The 17159-nt window shown below is 43.1% G+C and overlaps 1 long non-coding RNA gene across 8 annotated transcripts; it reads left to right on the top strand.

Annotated features, from left to right (window-relative positions):
• The first annotated feature begins 11621 nt into the window (after positions 1–11621).
• On the top strand, positions 11622–16871 carry LOC119301621. 8 transcript variants are annotated; one of them, XR_005147116.1, is made up of 5 exons: positions 11622–12057; positions 12140–12382; positions 13156–13948; positions 14591–15518; positions 15614–16871. It is a non-coding gene; the product is annotated as an uncharacterized LOC119301621 (long non-coding RNA). The 8 variants fall into 8 exon arrangements; XR_005147114.1 differs by having other exon boundaries at positions 12140–13270; positions 13830–13948; XR_005147110.1 differs by having other exon boundaries at positions 12140–13270; positions 13576–13948.
• The last annotated feature ends 288 nt before the right edge of the window (positions 16872–17159 follow it).

Raw genomic sequence — 17159 nt, 5'->3', positions numbered from 1 at the left:
AACGTTCATGTTGCAGACTTTTCAGACGACGAGTAAGGTGCCTTTAGGTCGTGGTTCTATACTCAGTGATGCCGTTGGAGTTGATGGACTCACTTATCTTCCAAGCCTTTCGCTGTTATCATTATTAGATGGCCTTAAGCCATTTTTATTGTAATAAGTTCTCTTTTGAGACATTCGATGTAATAAGTGTGTGATTGCTACTCTGTTATAAATCCTTCAAGTATTGTGCGTGTCAGCATTACTGATCCAGGGATGACACTAAAGCATAGAGATCGGACTGTTTGAGGTCTGGTCGCTACAAGATGGTATCAGAGCACACGCTGATAGTAGGACACGACCACTAAGCTAAAAGCCCTAGATCACTACTCACTCTTCTCATTTCTGACTCCTCATCTTTTCTACTCTTTTAGGATGGCAGATGCAAGGAACAAGTTCACACAACCGGATGAAGATACACCCTTTGGACGTCACTTGAAGGAAGTCACTAGATACCTGAACATCGGAGTACCAAGCTTCATCGGGACCTACAATGCCACTTTACCTGAAGAGGAGCGCTGGACGGTTCAAGTTCAAGTTCCAGGAAGGACGTTCATGCCCGTCACTGAGCCCATAGAGTTTTGCTTTGATGCACCAACCTGGAGTCTAGAAAAGAGCATGGCAGCCCACATCACTATGGGGCGCATTGGAGAAGTTTACCACAAGGATCTCAAGGATACTATCTACCAGATTTGTGGGCACCGAGATGAGAAATGGGAGATGATCAGCACCAGGAAGGATAGATCAATTGCAGCTTTCATCCAGGAGTTAAACCAGCACATTCGACGCCAGGAGAACCAGATGTGCGCAGGCATGATAGACTTGAAGAAGGCCATGACCAAGATCACAGAGCTGGAGGAAGAACTCAAGTCTACACGCGATGGATATGAGGAGGAAATAGCAACACTAGTGGAGAAGAATGATGATCTGAAGAAGAAGCTAAAAGTGTTCATGGGATTTCCCGCAACTGGAGGAGAAGATGATTGCACTTGTCCAGAGAACTACATCATCATTGACGACACCGACTCGGACCCAGACGATAGCGATGATGACTATGTTGATGAAGTTGGAGCAGATATCATGGAGTCTTCATCGGAGCAGTTTTTCTAGTCGACCACCATATCAGTAGTAGTATTCTCCCATGTATCTAGTATAGCCCGAGCACTTTTGTAATGATAGATAGACCGTTGTATGCCCTTGTTTGATTGAATGAAGTGATTTTGTTTGCATTTGCCTCATGTGCATATGGGTAGTGTTTTCTCTCTAGACCTCATTCTATCCTATATTCTCATCTTTTCTAAACCCATCAGATGCCTCCGAGACGTGACAATGGATTTGCATTTCCACCGGAGCTCACTCAGTTGATCCACCAGCAGAATACGTTGATGCAGTTGCTAGTCCAGAATCAGAATCAGGGGAACAACAACAACAACAACAACAACAACAACCCACCACCGCCACCGCCTATTGATCACTTAACCCGTTTTCTTAGGCTGAATCCACTGGTGTTCTCTAGTAGCACCGAGCCTATAGTAGCAGATGATTGGCTCCGCAAGATTGGAAGGAAGTTAACCACTACAGGATGTACTGATGCTGAGAAGGTGCGCTTTGCCGCACATCAGTTGGATGGACCAGCAGCATCATGGTGGGAGAATTACACTGTCACCTATCCTATAGCCACGGTGACATGGAACCAATTTCAGCAGGCTTTCCGTACTGCCCATGTTTCAGCAGGAGCTATGGCCATGAAGAAGCGTGAGTTTTGCAACTTGCGCCAAGGAGGACGGACCGTTGGCCAATATGTGGATGACTTTAGTGAGCTAGCACGTTATGCCCCAGATGATGTTGCTATAGATGCAGCTAAGCAGGAGAAGTTTCTGGAAGGACTGAATAATGAGCTGAGCATGCAGTTGATGGTAGCAACTTTTAACAACTACCAGGAGTTGGTAGATAGAGCTCTCATGATTGAAGGGAAGCAGCATCAGATTGAGAACCGCAAGAGGAAGTATGGACAAGGGAAGTACAATTCTGGAGTTCAGCAGAAGCCACGTTTTACCCCGAAATCAGGAGGACATTTCCAGCATACCCATGGAGGAGGTGGCTCGCACAATCATAATGGCCCCAAGAATGGTAACGGGAATGGAGGAAGCAACGGCTAGAACCGTACCAACCCGTCAACCCCAGCCAAGAGAGACCTGAGCCAAGTCACTTGCTATAAGTGCCAGAAGACTGGACATTACGCCAATGAATGTCCTGAAGTCCAGAATGGAAATGGCAATGGAAGCTCAGGAAAGAAGCCGAACCCTTTCAACAGGGGACAGGTGAACCACGTTAACGTGGAGGAGGTTGAAGCCCAGCCAGATGCAGTAATAGGTAAGTTTTTGGTTAAGTCATTTACTGCAATCGTTCTTTTCGATACTGGTGCATTGCATTCATACATATCAAGGGGATTTGTGGATAAGTATAAACTGCCCACCAAAGTTCTTAGAACACCTATGTTAGTAAGCTCACCAGGAGCGGAGTATATGGCCAGTCGAGGATGTTTTCAAGTGCCATTGAGTATAGGTAGGCATGTTTTCCCCTCGTATTTAATCATTTTGGAATCACAAGGTTTGGATGTAATTCTGGGTATGGATTGGCTATCGATGTATGGAGGAAACATCGATTGCGCTAGTAAGTCGATTTTGCTTACCACCCCAAAAGGAAGAAGGATCAAGTATGTATCACAGCATGTGCCGAATAGGACTCAAGTAAATTCCCTAACAGGAGTTGTACAGGAGGAAGTACCGGTGGTAGAGGATTTTCTGGATGTATTTCCAGAAGAGTTGCCAGGCATGCCACCGGATAGGGACATTGAGTTTTTGATTGAGCTTTTGCCAGGCACAGGACCAATATCTAAGAGACCGTATAGAATGCCTGCAAAGGATTTGGAGGAGATTAAGAAGCGGATTAAGGAGTTACTGGATAAGGGATATATTCACCCAAGTTCGTCACCTTGGGGATCGCCAATATTTCTAGTGGAAAAGAAGGATGGATCGTTAAGGATGGTTGTTGATTATCGAGGATTGAATGAAGTGACGATCAAGAATAAGTACCCACTGCCGATGATCAATGATCTGTTTGACCAATTGCAAGGAGCAAAGGTATTTTCCAAGATCGATTTGCGATCAAGATACCACCAGTTGATGTTCGAGAGCAGGATATACCTAAGACAACTTTTACCACCAGGTACGGGTTGTATGAGTATACCGTTATGTCATTTGGTCTGACTAACGCACCTGCATATTTCATGAACATGATGAACAAAGTGTTTATGGAATTTTTGGATAAGTTCATCGTAGTGTTCATTGATGATATACTAGTTTACTCGAAGAATGAAGAAGAACATAAAGAACATTTGCGTTTGGTACTTGGTAAGCTCAGAGAACATCAGTTATACACTAAGTTCAGCAAATGTGAGTTTTGGTTGAAAGAAGTTGGATTCCTCGGACATGTTATAACCGGAGAAGGAATAGCAGTAGATCCCACCAAGGTTGTCACTGTGACAAATTGGGAAGCCCCAATAACAGTTGGAGAGATCCGGAGTTTTCTTGGACTTGCAAGATACTACCGGAGATTCATAGAGAATTTCTCAAAAATTGCAAAACCTATGACGGAGTTGTTGAAGAAGGGTACCAAGTTCAAATGGACTGAGGAATGTGAGGCCAGTTTCCAGGAGTTGAAGAAACGTTTGGTTACCTCGCTAGTGTTGATTCTGCCAGACCAGCGCAAGGATTACGAGGTGTATTGTGACGCTTCACATCGAGGACTTGGAGCAGTGCTTATGCAGGAGGGAAGAGTTGTTTCGTATGCTTCATGACAGCTTAAGCCCCATGAGTTGAATTATGCTACACTTGATTTGGAGTTAGCAGTCGTAGTGCATGCATTGAAGACTTGGAGACATTTTCTCATTGGAAACCATTGTGAGGTGTACACGGATCACAAGAGTTTGAAGTACATTTTCACGCAGAAGGAGCTGAATCTCAGGCAAAGGAGATGGTTGGAGCTCATCAAGGATTATGATATGAGATTGCATTATCACCCCGGAAAGGCTAACGTAGTAGCCGATGCGTTGAGCCGTAAGAGCCATGTCAACACACTCATGGCCGGAGGATTACCAAAGGAGTTAGTCGAGGATCTTCATGAGCTATGTTTGGAGATAGTTCCAAGAGGCTACGTTGCAGCATTGGAGATTCAGTCTACTTTGATGGATAAGATCAGAGAAGCTCAGAAGACCGACAAGGAGATTGCCTCTATAAAGGAGAAGATGAGCAAAGGAACGGCTAAAGGATTTCGTGAGGATGAGCACGATACCTTATGGTTTGAGGACCGCGTTTATGTGCCTAATGATCCGGAGATCAGGTAGTTGATTCTGCAAGAGGCCCATAATTCACCATACTCGATTCACCTAGGAAATACTAAGATGTATTTGGATTTGAAGGATACTTTCTGGTGGACAGGAATGAAGAAGGATATTGCAGAGTATGTAGCAGTTTGTGATGTATGTCAGAGAGTAAAGGCAGAGCATCAGAAGCCAAGCAGGATTGCTACAACCATTGCCGATACCCAAATGGAAGTGGGATAAGCTAGGCATGGATTTTATCACGGGATTACCCAGGACCCGTTCAGGCTATGACTCGATATGGGTTGTATTCGATCGCTTGACAAAGGTAGCTCATTTCATCCCAGTAAAGACCACTTACACTAGCGCTAAGTAGGCAAAGATATACATGACCAGGATCGTATGTCTGCATGGAGTTCCGAGGAGCATTGTATCTGATAGAGGAACCTAGTTTACCTAAAAGTTCTGGAATCAGTTGCACGAAACTTTGGGTACCAGGCTAGAGTTCAGTACAGCTTTTCAACCGCAGACAGATGGACAGTCCGAGAGAGTCAATCAGATTTTGAAGGATATGCTGAGAGCTTGTGCGCTAGATTATGGATCTAGTTGGGACGACAATTTGCCATATGCAGAGTTCTCTTACAAGAACAGTTATCAATCCAGTTTGAAGATGACCCCTTTCGAAGCCTTGTACGGAAGGAGGTGCAGGACCCCATTATCGTGGGATGAAGTTGGAGATCGCTAGTTGTTTGGACCAGATTTAATTAAGGAGTCTGAACAAAAAGTGAAATTGATTCACGATAGGCTCAAGGTAGCCCAGTCCAGGTAGAAGAGTTACGCAGATTCTAAATGCAAGGAGACAGTTTACGAAGTCAGAGACCGAGTGTATCTTCGAGTATCTCCACTTCGGGGAGTTAAGCGCTTTGGAGTTAAGGGAAAGTTAGCGCCACATTTTGTGGGACCATAAAAGTTTTGGAACGTATGGGAGAAGTTGCCTACAAGTTGGAGTTGTCCGAAGGATTGTCATGAGTTCACGATGTGTTCCACATTTCCCAGTTGAAGAAGTGCCACGCAGAGATGGCTGATACACCGCTGAGAGATACAGTGCCGCTAGAAGCCATTCAGTTGGATAGTGATTTGACCTATGAGGAGAAACCAATCAAGATTCTCGAGTATGCCAGCCGAGTCACCCGCAGCAAGGTTATCAAGTTTTGCAAAGTTCAGTGGAGCCACCACACCGAGGATGAAGCCACCTGGGAGCGAGAGGAAGAACTGCTGAAGGACCACCCTCACCTATTTTCTAGCCAACCCGAATCTCAAGGGCGAGATTCATCTTAAGGGGGGTAGGTTTGTAATATCCCAAATTTCCAATTTGGAATGTTATACATTAGATCATCAATGCATATCATATTTTATTTGCTTTTAACCTGATCCAGAAATTCTATGCAACTCAAGGACCCATGGAGAGAGTTGGGGATTTTGTTATTTTCATATTTGGGTTTTCTCAAATTTTGAAAATAGGATCATTTGATTTTATTTATTTTATCTTCAATTATTTCTATAATAAAAATATGAGAGAGGAAATAAAATGACTTTCCCGAAATAAAAAAATATTTAGGATTTAAAAATAAAAAAATCAAATAAGTTTCTTTTTGGAGTTTTTGCTATTTTATTTGAATTTAGGAAAAATTGCACGTTTTCAAAACTGCATTTTAGGGCCAAGAAAATGTTCATCATGTTCTAAATATTTTATTTAGAAGGCGAAAATTTGTTTTGGCGTTTTTAGATTTTTATTTATTTTTCTAGGATTTTCTTAGTTCGGCGGGATTATTTAAAAAAACTCCCGCGTGCCCGACTGGGCCGAAGCCCAGCCAAGCCAGGCCGGCCCGCCCGCGCCACCGTCTCCCGCATCGGATCGGGACCGGAGTCCCGATCGCCGCCGCCGCCCGAGTTCGGGAGGAGCACGCCTCCCGAGGCGCCCCCTCCCCCAAGCCAGGACGCCCCCCTCCTTTTATAGCCGCCGCCGCCACCCCGCCTCGCCTCACCCCAACCCGTCTGCCGCGCCTGCCCCGCCGACGCCGTCGCACCCTGCCGCCGCCCGAAGCCCCGCCGGAGCCCTGACGACGTAGCCGCCCGCCGCGACCCCGGTTTTCTAAGAAAAACCGATTCGGTTTTTTTAGAAAACCCTATGTTTTATTTTTTTCTAGATCGGTTTTATCGGTTCTTTTATTTAGCGAGCGTTCGCTCGTTCATTCGTTTTAACGAACGCATTCACCGTTTAGTTTCAGATAAGGAACATTCGTTTGTTAATCTGTTCGTCAATTTTTCTTTTTCTCGGGTTTTCCGCGATTATTTCTGATCGCGATTTCTGATCCGATTTTCATTCTAGTTTATCTTTTCGCTCGTTTATCGGAATCAGGCGATTCAAGCGCTTGGAGTTTCGTCTCGAAACCCTCTTTCCATTTAACCAACTCAAACAAGTTTTTGCATCTGTAAAATTTGACCTAGATCTAGATTAGTAAACAAAGCTTGTTTCTTTCGCTGTTTGACTTTCGTTGCTTCGTTTGATTTGATTCTTTTTGCAAACCGGAGTTCTTAAGTTGAAGTTTCTGGTTAGATTTCGTATTTGAGTTTTACTCGTGCATTAGATGAGTACTTATTGTATGCTTGTTTGTTTGCGATAGAGTACCCGGAGTGCGCCGCTTGCTACTTCGAATCTCTAGGTTTCACGGATCATCAACAAGGCAAGTAACACTTTGATCATACCTCTTTACTACCCAGTTTTATTGCATTAGATCAACCCTCAAACAATTGCATGATTAGGATCTGATTAATATGTGGGTTTTGGGAAGTAGATGAGGTAGTACCTATTACCTGTTTTATTATCAAACCCTTGGGAGTTACTCTACGTTTGCTTATTATGCCATGTTATGCTAGTAGACGTGGATTGGGTGAGTGTATCCATGATAGATGTGAGATTGTTAAATAATGGTGTATTTAAGGTGGCAACTTTAATACACATCTGGGTGGATTGAGGCACCTGGGTATTCCAGCGATTGCCTATTTTTTTATGGACCGCCACCCAGGCTCAAAGGGATCATGAGATTATTCATGCTAGAAACTTGCGTGTGCAGCCACAAGCTACTATGGGCTCTAGCATAGTTGATTAAGTCGTGCGAACTCTTACAGTGGTAGACTAGCAGATGTAGGGGAAAGTAGGTGTAACGGTCTACCCGATTGTAAGGTGCTAACGCTTCTGAAAGACTATGTCTCGGTCATCCGTTTCTCAAACACCATGTAGTGCGAGAATCCCAACGGAGGAGATCGAGTATTGTGGGGAAAAGTGTGCAAACCTCTGCAGAGTGTATAAACTAATCATGATTAGTCGTGTCCCCGGTTATGGACATTTTGAGTATCTAGTACTTGGATTATCATGTGAATCTCATCGTGTTACTTTAATTAATTTTGTTGGGTTTTTAATGATGATGTTTAATTGGGATTGAGAGGATGTTTATCTTCTCAATGTTTAACAACCACCTTGATAGTTAAATAAAATTTATTCCTTTGAAGTAGGGAAAAACTGGTTTTACGCAAAACTGTAACCATAGAGCTTTCCACCAGCCATATATACATGTAGTATAGCATATTCTGTTCACTACTCTCTATGTGTTACATTGCCAACATATTCCATGTGCTGACCCGTTTTCGGGCTGCAACGTTCATGTTGCAGACTTTTCAGACGACGAGTAAGGTGCCTTTAGGTCGTGGTTCTATACTCAGTGATGCCGTTGGAGTTGATGGACTCACTTATCTTCCAAGCCTTCCGCTGTTATCGTTATTAGATGGCCCTAAGACATTTTTATTGTAATAAGTTCTCTTTTGAGACATTCGATGTAATAAGTGTGTGATTGCTACTCTGTTATAAATCCTTCAAGTACTATGCATGTCAGCATTACTGATCCAGGGATGACACTAAAGCACAGAGATCTGACTGTTTGAGGTCTAGTCGCTACACGGAAAGAATCCCAATTATTGTCACCTTATAGTATGTGGATCATAACACATAATAGGTGCGTATGACTTGCAAGATAGGATCAAGAACGCAAACATAATCATGAAAACATAAACAGTTCAGATCTGAAGTCACGACACTCGGGCCCTAGTGACAAACATTAAGCATAGCAAAGTCATAGCAACATCAATCTCAGAAACATAGTGAATACTAGGGATCAAGCACTAACAAGACTAACTCGATTACATGATAAATCTCATCCAACCCATCACCGTCCAGCAAGCCTACGAAGGAATTACTCACACCCGATGGTGAGTATCATGAAATTGGTGATGAAGAAGGATTGGTGATGACGAATCCCCCTCTCTGGAGCCCTAAACGAACTCTAGATCTGCCCTCCCTGATGAAGAACACGAGGTGGCGGCGGCTCCGTATCGTGAAACGTGATAGAAATTCTTCCCTTACCTTTTCTCCTGGAATATGAATTTATAGTATCGAAATTAGTGTCGGTGAAGCCTCATGGGCCCCGTGAGCCCCCAGGGCACACCCAGGGGGTAGGCGTGCCCTAGTGCCTCGTCGGTAGTAGGTGGCCCCCCTTCGGTGGGTCTTTGCTCCCGTATTTTTTGTTTGCTCCAGAAAAAATCTACAAAAAATTTTGTCCAATTTTGAGAACTTCTATTTTTGCACAAAAACAACACCATGGTAGTTCTGCTAAAAACAACGCCAGTCCGGGTTAATGTCATTCAAATCTTGCAAATTAGTCCAAAACAAGAGCAAAAGTGTTTGGAAAAGTAGATACAACGGAGATGTATCAATCGCCCCCATGATCACTAACCATACAGATTCAATAAGATGCACACTTTCAGGGGGTGTTTTTCATCTTTGAAAATTCTCCCAACATTTATCTCTTCGCATGTTTTGAGTTATCATTAAACCTAAACCTTCCATGTGTTCTGTTTTTTCAACAATCGTCCAAAAAGGGGCAGATTGTTTGTGCAATTTATTGCCCCCTTCTGTTTTGGAGATTATTGACATAGTGATGACCCACAAGTATATGGGGTCTATCGTAGTACTTTTAATAAGTAAGAGTGTCGAACCCAACGAGGAGCAGAAGGAAATGACAAGCGATTTTTAGTAAGGTATTCTCTACAAGCACTGAAATTATCGGTAACAGATAGTTGTGTGATAAGGTAATTCGTAACGGGTAACAAGTAACAAATGTAAACAAGGTGCAGCAAGGTGGCCCAATCTTTTTTTAGCAAAGGACAAGCCTGGACGAACTCTTATATAAAGCAAAGCGCTCCCAAGGACACATGGGAATTGTTGTCAAGTTAGTTTTCATCATGCTCATATGATTCACGTTCGTTACTTTGATAATTTGATATGTGGGTGGACCGGTGCTTGGGTGTTATCCTTACTTGGACAAACCTCCCACTTATGATTAACCCCTCTCGCAAGCATCCGCAACTACAAAAGAAGAATTAAGATAAATCTAACCATAGCATGAAACATATGGATCCAAATCAGCCCCTTATGAAGTAACGTATAAACTAGGGTTTAAGCTTCTGTCACTCTAGAAAACCATCATCTACTTATTATTTCCCAATTCCTTCCCCTAGGCCTAAATAATGGTGAAGTGTCACGTAGTCGACGTTCACATCACCACTAGAGGATAGACAACATACATCTCATCAAAATATCGAACGAATACCAAATTCACATCTTTCCCTATATATATATATCTATACCTACTAATAAAGCAGATATTGCTTCTGCCCGTACGTCACAAAAATCGCCCCCCGAAGTTGCTAGAAATTACCCGCTATGCCACCCGTAAGTGAAGAAAACGATTCGATTTTTCTGCCGTCGTTTCCAGAGTTTGTATACAGTTAATATCCAACAACTAGCAGTGACGCAGTAGCAGCGCGGTGGCTCGATGCATTGTCTTCTGCCCTGTAGACCAGGGTTCGAAACCCAGCTTCTACCAATATTTTCCTCCACCTTTTTCTCATGACTTATTCCCACCTACTTTAGGCCTACATGGGCCAGCCAGCGGACTTAATACCCTGTTTTTTTTTCTTTTTTCTGGTCTTCTCTTTTCTCACTTCTGTTTTTGTTTTCTCCTTCTTTAAATCAATTTGAGATTTTCAAGTATTAAAAAGTTGCGAGTTTGAAAAAGCTGTTTGAGAAATTATAAAATGTGTGTGAATTCAAAAAAGTTCAGGAAATCATAAAATCTTCGTGGTTCCAAAAAATGTTACTGATTTTACAAAAATATTTGCAAATTATAAAAATAATTTGGAAAGAAATGTCGTTAAATAAAATCAAGTTCATGATCTTGATAAAATGATCGTGTATTCAAAACATATTTGTGAATCTGAGTCATCATGAAATCAAAAACTATTCATGCATTTCAATAAATGTTCGTCTAAAAAACAAATGTTTGTGAATTTAAAAAATGTCTAAATTTAAAAATAATGTTTGTCGATTCAAAAAACTCTTCCTATTCAGATGTATTTTATATCTAGGATTTGATTAATTTTGGAAATTCTTTATATGTCTTGGGGTTGGCGAGTAGTCCATGGTCGATGAGATTTGTTTTCAAAGTTCAAAACATTCCCTTGCGCGAGACAATGACAAGTGTGTCGTACAGTAACAAGCCCATTTTTTACCACGTTGAATGCATTGCGATCACATGGATATTGCATCCATCATCAACGAGAGTGAGAAGAAAGATAATTGGCAACATGGTGAGCCATCGTGTTAAAATAGAGGACATTCATATGTCGGATATTGATCAACGTGTAATTTTTTCTTCCGTTGCAACGCACGGGCATATTTGCTAGTATATATATATATATATATATATATATATATATATATATATATATATATATATATAATAAATCACAGATTGAGTCTCCGGGTTCACCGTCACGGCGTTTTTATAAAAAAGTTCCTTTGCTTTTTGAAAATAGAACCCACAGTCCTTTCTATAGTGAATCTGGGAAAACGCTTCGGTTTTAAGAAAGACCCTTTTTATATAGGTTAAAAAAGACCCTTTTTGCATAAAGATCCCTGTGCTTTTTAGTATTTGACCCGCAGTCCATGGATAAGTGAAAAACGATTCGTCCACGCCGTCTTATTTTCCACCCGCGCCGCACAAGGATGGATAAGGCGAAGGGGGCGACAGATGCTGTGCGTGGGAGAGAGAGTGGGAGGAGTGCGCGTACACGGGAGGCGGGAGGCGGGAGGCGGGGCCAGGGAGGAGGAAGACAGCCGCAACGGCGACCAGTGTCGCGCCGGCGGCGGCGAGGAGAGCTCCGGGGTCACCGGATCGAGCGTCGCCGGGGAGGGGGACACTCCACGGCGGCGGTGCTTGGGGCTCCGACGAGCGGAGGCGAGCGGTGACAGGAGGCGACAGGAGAAGCTCCGCGGCGACCTGAAGGCCATCAGCCATGGCCGTTGTGGTTTCGCGTGCGCCCGCGAGCGGCTGCATGCTGGGGGAGGCGGAGCTTGACGCAGCGCGCGAACCTAGCCTTGGTGCGAGTGCGACGGCGGCGCGGCTGCTGTCCTCCCGTCCAACCCGCAGCACGTCGAGCCTCACCGGAGTTCCTCCATGACGCCGGTAGGAAGCCCCTATCCCGCAGTCTCTCTCTGCTTCCTTCCCATGTTCCCTCTCTGAATCTCTCTCTCCTTCCTTTCTTCAGTAAGCAGCTGCCACTGCCCTCCATGGAGCCCCGACGCCTCCGCCATGAACCCATCCATCCCTCCTGTGCGCGCTTCCCTGCAAGTCCAGACGCCCGCCCGCAGCTCTCTGCATCGAGCAGCAGTAGTCCGGGCAGAGGACGACGCCTCTGCCTCGACCGCTCGCCCCCTCTGCTTCGCTCTGGACTGCCAAGCCCCTCCCGTCCTCATCCCCGTGCAGCTGCGCGCTCTCGCCTGCCCCCACGGTGAGCTCCGCCTCCTGCGTGTGGTCGCCGCCTCCCTCAACCTCCACCACCTGCTGCAAGTTGGTGCCCAGGGCGTCGCAAGCTGCCAGCGGCGGCAGAGTTGCTGCTCCCGTGTCGTGATTGGACTCCGTGTTCTTCTCCAACAGCAAATACGTGTTCTTCTCCAACAGCAAATACGTGTTCTTCTCCAACACCAATCAATGGATTTCCCGAGCCGGATTTGAGTTGCCTACTATAAGAAGAAAGGGTCCTCGGACCAGAAGCTCCATCACATCAAATCAAATCCCGTCAAAATTGCAATCTTCGTCGAAACATCCATGTTGCCGCCGAGTTCGCCGGAGGAAGAAGCGCAGAGTTCGCCGGAGGAACAAGCGTTGGACGTGTGTGGCGGCGTGCTCGGAGAGCGGGGAGGGGCGCTGTGGTGGTGGAGATGGCCGACGCCGTAGACAAGCGCTAGGAGCTTCTGAAGCCATGGCCGAGCGAAGGGGAGAGCCGCCATGCTAGACGAGAACAATAACCGTGGTAGATGATGTTCAGGGAGATATTACAAACTGCTAGATGTTGCTACTGTATTGACTATAAGCTGCTGGATTTCTTGCTCCCAAGTATACTTGCTTATCTGTGCTATAATGGAAAATAGCCTAACCGTTGGACCTTCAGTTTATTATATTTTCTTCTTTGTTCTTGGTAGACATGCGCAAGTCAATGGCTGATCACTTCTTTATATGCGATCCTGAGCTGATGTGAAGGTCCTATGTTTTCTTGATTGGCAGGCAGGTGAGCAAGAGGAGGACCATAGGTCAGGGAGTGTTTGGTTTCAGGGAGATCGTTGGGGAGGAGTTCATGACCATGTTCCTGTCAGTTTTTAGCCGTATGGTTCAGAGACTGGTAATTACTTTGTCAAACACACATATTCTTTCTTGATACGCATTTTCATTTTTGGTTATCTGTGAGAATGTTTAGTATACAGAGAAGTTGTTCCGTGGAGCAGCTAAACAAAAAAAATAACTTTTCATTTGTGATAGTTTGCGATATGCAGAGATAGGTATATCGGCTCATGGCCAAACATATGAAACTGTTCTTGATACTATTTTATCCTTTTCTTAATATCATCATCATACACACACACACACACACACACACACACACACACACACACAAATTAGAAACTTTCTAACATCTGCATATTTCAGGTTTAGGAGGATGTAGAGAGAACGATGTTCAAACAATTAAGTGCAGCATCAACAGACGTGTTCCTAAATTTTGATGACTATTAGAAAGAGAGAGGATATGGTGACCGAAAGTCTATGTGTTTGTGCCGTGTACGTGTCGGGCAGTGGTAGATTAAAGATATTTTGTAATTGGACTTGGCAAGGGATAGACTAGCATGAATTTTTTTTGAGTAGCGAAATGGCGCAACCCTTCGTGATTTTTGAAGTTTGAACAGAGTTATGAACCATTCGTCGCCTAATCCCTAGATTCTTGGAGTATCAAGATGGTGTGGCCATCAGGGTTCCCATCACCATGCATGCCATGCTTGAGCTCCTCAAGAACGCCACCAAGCTGGTAAGTTTCTCATATCTTCCGTCCTTTATTTAGCCTTTGCAAATCTACATTCAGTTTATTGCATCAGAAGAACACTAACCCAATCTAGCATCATACAGTAATCGTCATTGTTATGGATACAAGAAAGTACAAATACTTTCTTAGGCAGTATCTGAGCGTTATTGTCTTGTGATTGTGGCCAAGCATAAACTGACATAATGACATCTTTCAGCAAAAGTCGGTAGTGCTTCAAGCCTGAAAGTTGATACTTTAAATTTAACAACGTATTCGTGTTGTAGTGCTTCAAGTCTGATTGCTCCCTGTTTGATTCAAGTCTTAGTTCCTGTTAAAATAGTATACCTGGTCCAGTTACATATAATTCGTGTTTTGCATTATATTAACTACTCAAAAAAGGGCATGCTTGGTTGAGTAACCCCAGGTAAAAGGTGGCTGCTACAAAAACGGTGGCAAACAAAATGACCACGAGCTTGGCAAATAAGTTCTGTTTCTCCCGATTTGATTCAAGTTTGAAATATTCACAGATGCTACACTTCAGGCCGTAAATGAACAAAAAAGCTAGGACTGATCTTTTAGTCAGTTTTGTGTCAATGAACAAATCAGTGCTCGTCCTCTGAGATTGAGCATCTATTTTATTTCCCATAGGCGTGTAATGGATGATGGCTGATGCAACGGTGGAGGAGGTGTATTGATGTCAGTTTGAAGCAAATCAGGAGAACGCCACCATCGATGAGGTTGCCAGGTGAAGGAAGCAGCGGACTGGTGGCAAGGCTTTTCTACTCACCATCGTTTGAGTTCATCATCTGTCGCTACTGTACCCACTCAGTCGTATCCATGTTTGCATATTCTCTAGCCCATTCAATAATCCACGGTAAGTGGTTAGGAGCTACATAGTTTCCACTTTTGCCATGTTTTATATACCGAACTAATATTTTTTTACATGAAACTAGATTCTGATCTTTTGGTCTTGCCTACTGTTTACTTATTCAAATTGATTCAGTTTTCCGTTCGTGTGCATTAGTCAGATTATAAGTTGTTGCACGCTGCCGCAAGCTGCCCGGAGCCACGCAACCTCTGTCCTAAAGGCACGACATCGCTAATAATTCTGGATCCACTTCCTCTAGGAAGCATAGTCATTGAAACCCATAATATGAGAGACATTTTAGTTGCCCGATGGTAGGATGCTGCTATGGCGGAATAAAAGGATGATTGTGATTACAGGTACATTTTGGATAATAGCAGGAAGGAGCTGCTGGAACTAACTAATCTAGAAAGTAATTTCTTGATCTATTTACTCACATACACAAGTAGTTGTTGAGGTAAAGCAATATGCTTTTTGGGCCCAAGTAGCATTTACATTAATAGTGATTTTTGTGAGAAGAAAAATATTATAGGCTGATTCCTATTGTTACAGTACCAACTTATCTTAGAAACAGAGAAGCACCAAGCTGGACTGCTGGCCGAGGAGATGCATATGTGGGCACTTTCTGCTGGCCAAGTTCAGAAGCAAATTAACTGCTTGTATTTGCATAAGCAACAGAGAGAAAATGTTAGAGAACTTAGCAAAAAAATGGTACTCGAGGCTTAGAATGTCTTGCACTTTCTGTTGTAACACATCCACTGTTTTGTGTGTTTTAAAGCAGCTTTATCCTATTTTCGCTTGAACAGAAAGGAGAAAGAAATGTCTAAGAAATCGAAGGTATTGCTGCAGCTGATAGGTCGCCTACTCCTTTGGATACCATTCATATCGTACTTAACTCAGTGAGCAAATTGAGGACTACGGTTATCTTCCATGTCTATGTGAAATAAATGCGATAGTTTCATAACACCAAATGGTCCAAAGTGCATCCAATACATGGTCAAGAGCACCACTGACGTTCACGAAACCGATAATATTACAGGACAGTGTAGATATGAGTTTTCTAATTTTGTCAAATGCAGCTATGTTATACTAACAACCCGTGTTTGCATGTCCTAATTTATGTATGCAAAAGCTGTATCTTTTGTTGAGCTATATTATAATATTATGTGTATGTACGCGCATGTTGCACAGAGATGTTATTTGGCATGCATGAATTCTAATTTTAATTTAAAGTTAGGCATGATTAATCTCACACACCACAAAATTTCCTTACTGTGCACTACATCTTTTATCTCCAATTTGGATAATATAAGCGATAACTCTTTAGTCCGATTTAATTATCTTCAAAAGTTTGCTAGAGGCTATAGATGACCTTTTGGTTTTTCTTCAATAATTTTTTATAGTGCAATTGTATGAACTGGTTTCCCCATCAGGGCTGTATTTTCTTTTCTTTGATAGATTCTAGAGTCATGTACTTCCGTTTCATGTGCCCATGTTTGCCATTATATGTGCCTTTCTTGTTGAGCTCTATTTGGATGAACTTTTGTTATGGGATGTGACTTCATGGGCATGAACGGACATTTTGATCTAACCTTGTTTGAGATGTTCTTTTATGCTTGCCTCAGGCACTCAGCTTTGTGTGGTCAGTGATGACAATCGACAGTGTCTCTGTTAAAAATTATTCATAATTACTAGCAGCATTCCATAATTTGTATCGGGTTGTTTATTTATTTATTGAGGAAAGGCTTGTATCAGGCTGTCCTGGTGTGGCGACCTAGGAAGGACAAACAGGGTTGGTCGTCACCAAAGATGAAAACATTGTCGAGCCTTACTTTTTGCAAGTTGCCTCACTTCTACTTTTAGAGAAAAGATAGCAATTTCAGTCATGTTGCATGAACATTTGTAGATCGTGGTGCATCAAGATCATAATTGCTACACTCAAAGGTTACATTGACCTTATTTCTGACATTTGCAAAAAATGTATTAAAAATGTTGCATAATGGCACATGGAGCAATTTATACTTAATATTTCGCCCGGTGCAACGCACGGGCATTTGTACTAGTGATTACTTATAACAAGACTTCTCCCATGTCCTCAGGAACAAATGTAACTACTCATAAAACATGTTTATGTTCATGATCGGAGGGGTATTGAATATCATTAAGATTTGAACATATGATCTTCCACCAAATAAACCAACTAGCATCAACTATAAGGAGTAATCAACACTACTAGCAGCCCACAGGTACCAATATGAGATTTTGACACAAAGATTGAATACAAAAGATGAACTAGGGTTTGAGATGAGATGGTGCTGGTGAAGATGTTGATGAAGATTGGTCCTCCCATGA

The sequence above is a fragment of the Triticum dicoccoides genome, chromosome 5A, assembly GCF_002162155.2.
Source record: "Triticum dicoccoides isolate Atlit2015 ecotype Zavitan chromosome 5A, WEW_v2.0, whole genome shotgun sequence".
NCBI lineage: Eukaryota > Viridiplantae > Streptophyta > Magnoliopsida > Poales > Poaceae > Triticum > Triticum dicoccoides.
Note: the sequence above shows the minus strand (reverse complement) of the source record. Positions and strands in the feature narration are given on the sequence as shown.